Source organism: Halichondria panicea, chromosome 1 (genome assembly GCF_963675165.1).
Source record: "Halichondria panicea chromosome 1, odHalPani1.1, whole genome shotgun sequence".
Taxonomy (NCBI): Eukaryota; Metazoa; Porifera; class Demospongiae; order Suberitida; family Halichondriidae; genus Halichondria; species Halichondria panicea.
Window position 1 is genome coordinate 7,380,021 of NC_087377.1, and position 6,385 is coordinate 7,386,405.

A 6,385-nucleotide genomic window follows, 5' to 3' on the forward strand; every position below is an offset into this window, starting at 1 on the left:
GACCAGCCATACTGAAGAGCAATGGCATCACGGAAGGCTGTTTTATGGAGTGCAAAGTCGTGCTCTTCTAGCGTTATAACACAGTGAGCCAGTTAGCTAGCTGGAAGCGCCTTTTTCTCGGGACTCTCGTACATCATTAGCCACTTTTAGTCCTGTACGTCTTCTTCTTTCTTTCATTTTGTTCTTTGTGTTGATTTGGTGTAGGAGGACTTCGTATGGGTAGTTTTTGTTTTGCGATGCTAGTCAACAAGGGGTTTTGTCACCTATTGTGATGCTTTATATTGATCTTCTGCCAACGACGCAGGATTTCCGATGTTTAAACCTCCAAGGAGAGCAGGGAGGGCAAGATCGTTGGGTGCCTCTCTGCCTATTAGTTTTGGCAGCAAGGTGGTTCAAATAGAATTCTCCAGTGGAAGCAGTAGTTGGTCAATGCCTGCATTTGGGGTAGTTCTTGAAAGGTAAGACCATTTACTTGCAAGGCTAGTGATAGCACTGTAGGCTGCATGTGGTTAATGGCTGTCTGCCATTTCTGACAGTTTTCAATTTCCGCTATCCAGTGATGTGAAACAGCTTTTCAACCGGGTCATACAGGGGGGGAAGGGGGATATCCCCCCCCCCCTTTGAAGTACTAGTTGTATGACTGAGTGTCCATAGCTGGGTATTGAGTTGACCTTTTTTTAGCAAAATTGTCTGGTTACTTTTCTCATTTCCCCCTCTACTTCAAAATCCTGTATGACACCCTGTTGAGATATTATTGTTTTTAAATTAGTTGTAGTTTGAGTGTTTAACAAGTTTCGTGCCTGCATTCAGGAATCACTGCCAACATCTGAGCCTTGATTCTTACAATAAATCTAACTGGTTGATTGTTGGGCTTATGCTGATGTGAAATAGCTTTTCAACCAACCATGCACCACTTAGATTTTGAGATATTATTGTTTTAGTGTAGTTCTGTTTTAGAGTGTTTAATAAGTTCCGTGCCTGCATTCAGGATATAGGATCACTGCCAACATCTGAGCCTTGATACTTACAATAAATCTATACTTGTAAAATTCTAGCTACTAGCCAGCAACAAATTGCAGCCACGTGAGCTGAACCGAGTGTTGTATATACCTCCTCTGCGGGCCAATAAACAGCTTGTGGCACTCATAGCCATGTAATAACTATTACATATAGTGTAAGCTTGCTTGTGCATTCAGTGTTTAGATACTGATTATATTTTGTGTGCATGCATGCACAGAGTGCTTTAACTTATTCCATGCAGGCACCCAGGCTCCACTATATATAATAATGGCTATATATATAGTATATGCTGTAAAAGGTGTACGTGTCAATGCACTATTACTGCTTATATGCTGTATTTATACTCTCGTATGCATCCATGGCAGGTTTGTATATAACATTTTTTTATCTGTACAATGTAAGTGACGTTTGTGAACTGTATGAAAGTAAATTTTGGCACCTGACACTACAAACTAGGCTAGAAGTAGTCTGCAAGAATTTAATTAGCTAAAGGTCAATATGGCAAGTGGTTTCAACATTATCTTATTCACAGCCACCTTAACATATTCGAGGCTAAGCTGCCGCCACTTTTTAGGTTAAGCCACCACTACCAACTAAACACCGCCACCTCTACATTTTGGCACTATATTCACCTCTCAGACACAGTTGTATGATTGTGTACAATGTATCGATTTGAAAAATGAAAGTTATGGTGTCGTATATTATTTTGATCTTTACCAGTCCCTATACACCGTGCATAATCATTGTTCATAATAGGTGACTGCATTGTAGCTGTACTAGAGTCTATACAGTCATACTATAACTAGACTGTATTTTCCTAGATCTATATACTAGTATACTTTGATGTGATTACACTAGTTTGACATTCCTTCTGCTTGCAATTGCAGGGACATTCACTGTAGCTGTAAAAGGTAAGTTAGCTATGCATGGTCTCTAGGCATTATTTTGCTATTCTGCAATTAGGTCCCAACATCACCTTGTGTTTGTAATGTTACCATAATTATTCAGAGATTGTGGCTGTAATGATAGTACCGTAAAAACTCGATTTAAAGCGACACTTTTAAATAATTACGTTTTGGCAAAAGTAAAGTTTTAATGTACACAAAAAATTATATGGTGCTATATGGGCGAAATGTCCAAGTGTCGCTTATTTAGAGGGTCGCCTTAAATCGAGGATTTACGGTACCGTATAGCGGGAAATATTCATGGGGTGCAAAAATTTCCTGTATAAGTTTACGCGAAAATAAACTGGGAGACTTGATCTCCCACGCACCGGTATTTCACATGCAAAGCTCTTGGTGGGTGCATGCATGGGTTTCCTGGATTGAAATGCAAATATTAGAACCCATGAACATTAATTTCTGCTGAGGTCTCTAGGGCCAAAATAATAGCGAAAGTTTACACCAGCAAAATTTTCCCGCTATACGACAATGGCTCACAATTTGTGGCCAGTGTATATAGATACGTTACAATACCGTCTTTCTTCTAATTACAGTACCACCCTAATTAAGAAGCGCGCCAGCCACCAATTGAGCGGCAATGGAATTATATTTTGTGGGGCTTATATAATATGTAATTATTAGAAAGAAATAAAACGGCCTAAAATCAATAATCCCTAAATTATAATTCATACATTTAACTCATTATAACCTTGTTGCACGGCTACTATCACTCTACATTCTAACGTCCAATTACACTAGCACCACTCCAATAAGTATAAGTGCCAAACTAGCTATTTGTGTGCGCGCCATGCACTGTAAACCACAATTGTGTCGCTGCAATTAGAAGAAAAACGATAGATCTAGTTAGACCGTATAATATCAAAATAGATCTATTGTGCCTAAATGGACAACTGAAAGTAACACAGAAATTTGTTTATAATTATCATTTTTACACTTAATAAGAAGACTATATTTACCCCTATCTAAGGTAGTAATCATGATGTACAGTATATATAGGCACTTTCTGTCTGCCTAGTACCTTATAGTCTATAGTGTATATATACTGATCACACAGCCCAACAGTTTACAATTGAGCCTGAGTCAGTGGTATACAAGCCGAGGGATTATTGGCAGAGTTTAAGTGCCTGTCTCCTGGAGCACTAGCTCACCCTTGGTTCGTGGATGGCATTGAGTCTACAAGCCCTAACACTTCATCTGAAATCAGAGTAGCTGGAGGTATTTCAGGTCGTCCCTCAGTGCTGACCATCCCAGCCAGTTTACAGTTCAACAACAGTGTCATTCCGTGTCTCGCAGCTTCAGTGAGTAGTGTAGTGTTCTCAAGGAATGCAACATTGATAGTTGGTGAGTTGTAGATAATTATTTGTAGAGAGTACACCTATAGACACGGTTGCCTTAATTTAATGAGGCCTTTTTTCAGAGCGTGTATCTATTGAAGTGGTGAATAGTGAAACCCACCTTGCTGTCTCTGTGACGAATAACTTCACTCTGAATAATGTTACCTATCGTGTGGACATCTCGCTTACTGCTCTGGGCACCAATGAGATGGTTGCACTTCCTCCTCTAAATGGGGTAACAAATCAAGCACAGTTTAATTTCGGATACCCTAACCACACTGTCTGTGATATATTCACCTTCATTGTGACTAATTAGTGAGTCAGGAATAGAAGGAAGAGATCCAGTGAACCTGCAGTCCCTGCATGGGTTTTTCCTACGAGTATAACAGGTACTGCAGTACATTTTGTATATTGATATTTTGCACTCAGCTCTGTGTTCTTCCACGTACAGGTGATAGCATTGCCCCACTCATCAGCCGGAATGAAGATGTGTTGATGAAAATTGTGACTTTCATTGATGCGGTAACTGGAACTTCACCATTATAGTATTAATGCTCCATTTTGCAGGTGCCTAACTGCCGCAACTTCACTCATTACCGAATAGACTCAGCTGCTTTGCCAAGTCCCATCACTGAGATCATACAATACCCGCTGACTGTGCTGAGTTTCCCTCTTCCCTCTGACATAATAACCAATGTCACTGTCACACTTACTGCACTGGGGGGTGGAACTGATATTCCAAAACATAGCAATACGTACGCCATAATAATTATTGGAACAATAATTATAATGGCTAATTGTGCATGTTTTATCCTTGTAGGAACAACTGATGTTCAAAATTTGACAGTGAACATTTGCCCTGAAGGAAACTGTATTAGTGTGAGCATTGTGTATGTTGAAGGTATACCCTCTCTCCCGGAGCTCTTGTCTGTGTGATACGTATCACTGATGGAGAGTTGGATTTTGGTAGCATAAAAGTAATTACCATACCTCATAGCAGGAGTGACAATTTCACAATATTAGCTGTTCCCAGTGGAAACTACAGAGTGATTACGAACGCAATTTTCTGCCGAGAATGCCCATCTCAATAGCAGCTAACAGCAGGGACATATCTGTTACGGTGTCCTCAGGAGATGGAGGTATTTCTGTACATGTATATATTTATTTATATACATGTATTTCTGATTATGTGTTTATATAGTGTCACTTGTCCTATTTATTTTGTATATAGGACAACCTCCCAGTTGTGAAGGCGTTTCTGTCACAAAGTTGCCAAATGGAGATGCGCAAGTGACTTAATTGTGCTGACTCTGATGTCGTTTGTCTTGTTTTGTTTCAGTCTACCATCAACAATCTCGACAGAATTTTAGTTGCTCTCATTGACTCATTTGCAAGTTCAACGACCTTCTTTGTCAGTGACACCTTTGCTAATGGCCATGTGATAGTCTACTCTTGGAATAGCTCACAATCCATCTTCGACGGGAAGGTATCAATCATTAGGCAACTCAATCCACCAACAAGTATAAGCGTATTTGGTAGCTCATTTTCATACTGTTTACTGTGTTGTGTATACACAGGTGCACCTTCTACTTTGTCTCCTACCGATCCCACACCTGTTACTGGGTCCCAATTTCCATTGCCCGGAGTAATAGCTGGTAAAGCGAATAGTATTAAATGTGTAGCTAAAATACACCTATATAATTTATAATAGGGATAACTGTGGTGGTGATTCTGCTATTGCTTGTAGTCATTGTTGTTGGAGCAGGCATTGTAATTTGTATTATAAAAAAAAAGAAAAAAGATGCAGAATGAAGGTAAATAATGTCAATGCACGTTGCTAGATACAAATACATTGACCTTGATAAGCAGTAACTATTTAAGCTCCCGAGTCAGATGGACAAGTGGATTGGTGCTCAACGTTTCCAGGAATTGAGCAGCCCAATGAAGCTTATGCTCCAGTACTCAAAAAGAACATTGCTTATGAGCAAATAAAGAAACCACGGAGACAGAGGATTGATAACTCACAAGCCCCGGCAACAATAGAGGGAGAGTATGAGAGCATTGAGCCAGTTCATGAGTACGAGGATGTGCTCCCGAAAACTAATTGATTTTATATCTCAACAGTTTTGACTTTACAAAACTAGATTTAGATGGGCATGGCCCGTCCTCCATTATTAAGTTGCTTTATTCATTATTTTGTGGTCACAATCTTTTGTAGACAATTGCAAACCATGCAGGTACCGTATAGCGGGGAATTTTTGCCGGGGAAAGTTTTTTTGCTATTTTGGCTCCAGAGCCATCAGTAGAAATCTCAGTAGAAATGTTCATAGGATCTAATATTCGCGGTTCATTGCCAGGAGACCACACCCACCAATAAGCTTTGCATGTGAAATATCGGTGCGTGGGAGTTTATCCTAGTTTTAATTTTCTGCCCTCGAAAAACGAAAACCTTCCACCTCACGAAAATTTCTCGCATATGCATGGATAACTAGATAATACACTAATGAATATAGTTCGAACAAATTCGTAGATCGAGGCTAGAAGACTGTATGAGCTTTGACTTCCTATATATACTTAATTCACCATGAGATATAATTATGCATGTACTATTAATAATTATTATACACAATACTCCAGCACTTTTAAAGCCTCTCGCCATGTTTTTGCTTTCACTCTGGCATTTGCTGAGCAGCTGTCATTTGTTGTGAAGTAACTTTTAAGTGCTGCCTTATAGGGAAGTGGGAGATGTTCATGCTTATATTTGTACATGTACTTTTGTACATGTACTCAAATGGGAATACATTCACTTTGTTGACACAAGGGTATGAGTACTAAAAGCTAACGTTGTTGTCATACTTGCAATGTTATTGCATACTAAAGTGCAGTACAGGAATGACCTTATGAGAAGAAGTGCGGCCTTGGATCAAGGCTATACATGTAGTTAATACACTTCAACTGCATCCCATTGAATGCACTTCACAACAATAAAATCGCAAAACCTGCTGCACACGATCCTTGCCAGAACGCAAATAGTTAGATTGCAAAAGATCAATTTTTCTGCTGATTTGG

The 6,385-nt window shown here is 39.5% G+C and overlaps 2 long non-coding RNA genes across 5 annotated transcripts; both read left to right on the forward strand.

Moving 5' to 3' along the window:
- Positions 1 to 350: 350 nt before the first annotated feature.
- LOC135340257 (uncharacterized) lies at positions 351 to 4,599 on the forward strand. 4 transcript variants are annotated; one of them, XR_010396279.1, is made up of 8 exons: positions 351 to 458; positions 1,908 to 1,931; positions 3,037 to 3,323; positions 3,400 to 3,705; positions 3,768 to 3,838; positions 3,884 to 4,071; positions 4,137 to 4,455; positions 4,548 to 4,599. It is a non-coding gene; the product is annotated as an uncharacterized LOC135340257 (long non-coding RNA). The 4 variants fall into 4 exon arrangements; XR_010396278.1 differs by lacking the exon at positions 351 to 458 and having other exon boundaries at positions 1,588 to 1,931; XR_010396282.1 differs by lacking the exons at positions 351 to 458; positions 1,908 to 1,931 and having other exon boundaries at positions 2,867 to 3,323; positions 4,137 to 4,293; positions 4,340 to 4,455.
- Positions 4,600 to 4,635: 36 nt separating this feature from the next.
- LOC135340354 (uncharacterized) lies at positions 4,636 to 5,551 on the forward strand. Its single transcript, XR_010396318.1, has 4 exons — positions 4,636 to 4,836; positions 4,894 to 4,971; positions 5,028 to 5,130; positions 5,186 to 5,551. It is a non-coding gene; the product is annotated as an uncharacterized LOC135340354 (long non-coding RNA).
- Positions 5,552 to 6,385: the final 834 nt, after the last annotated feature.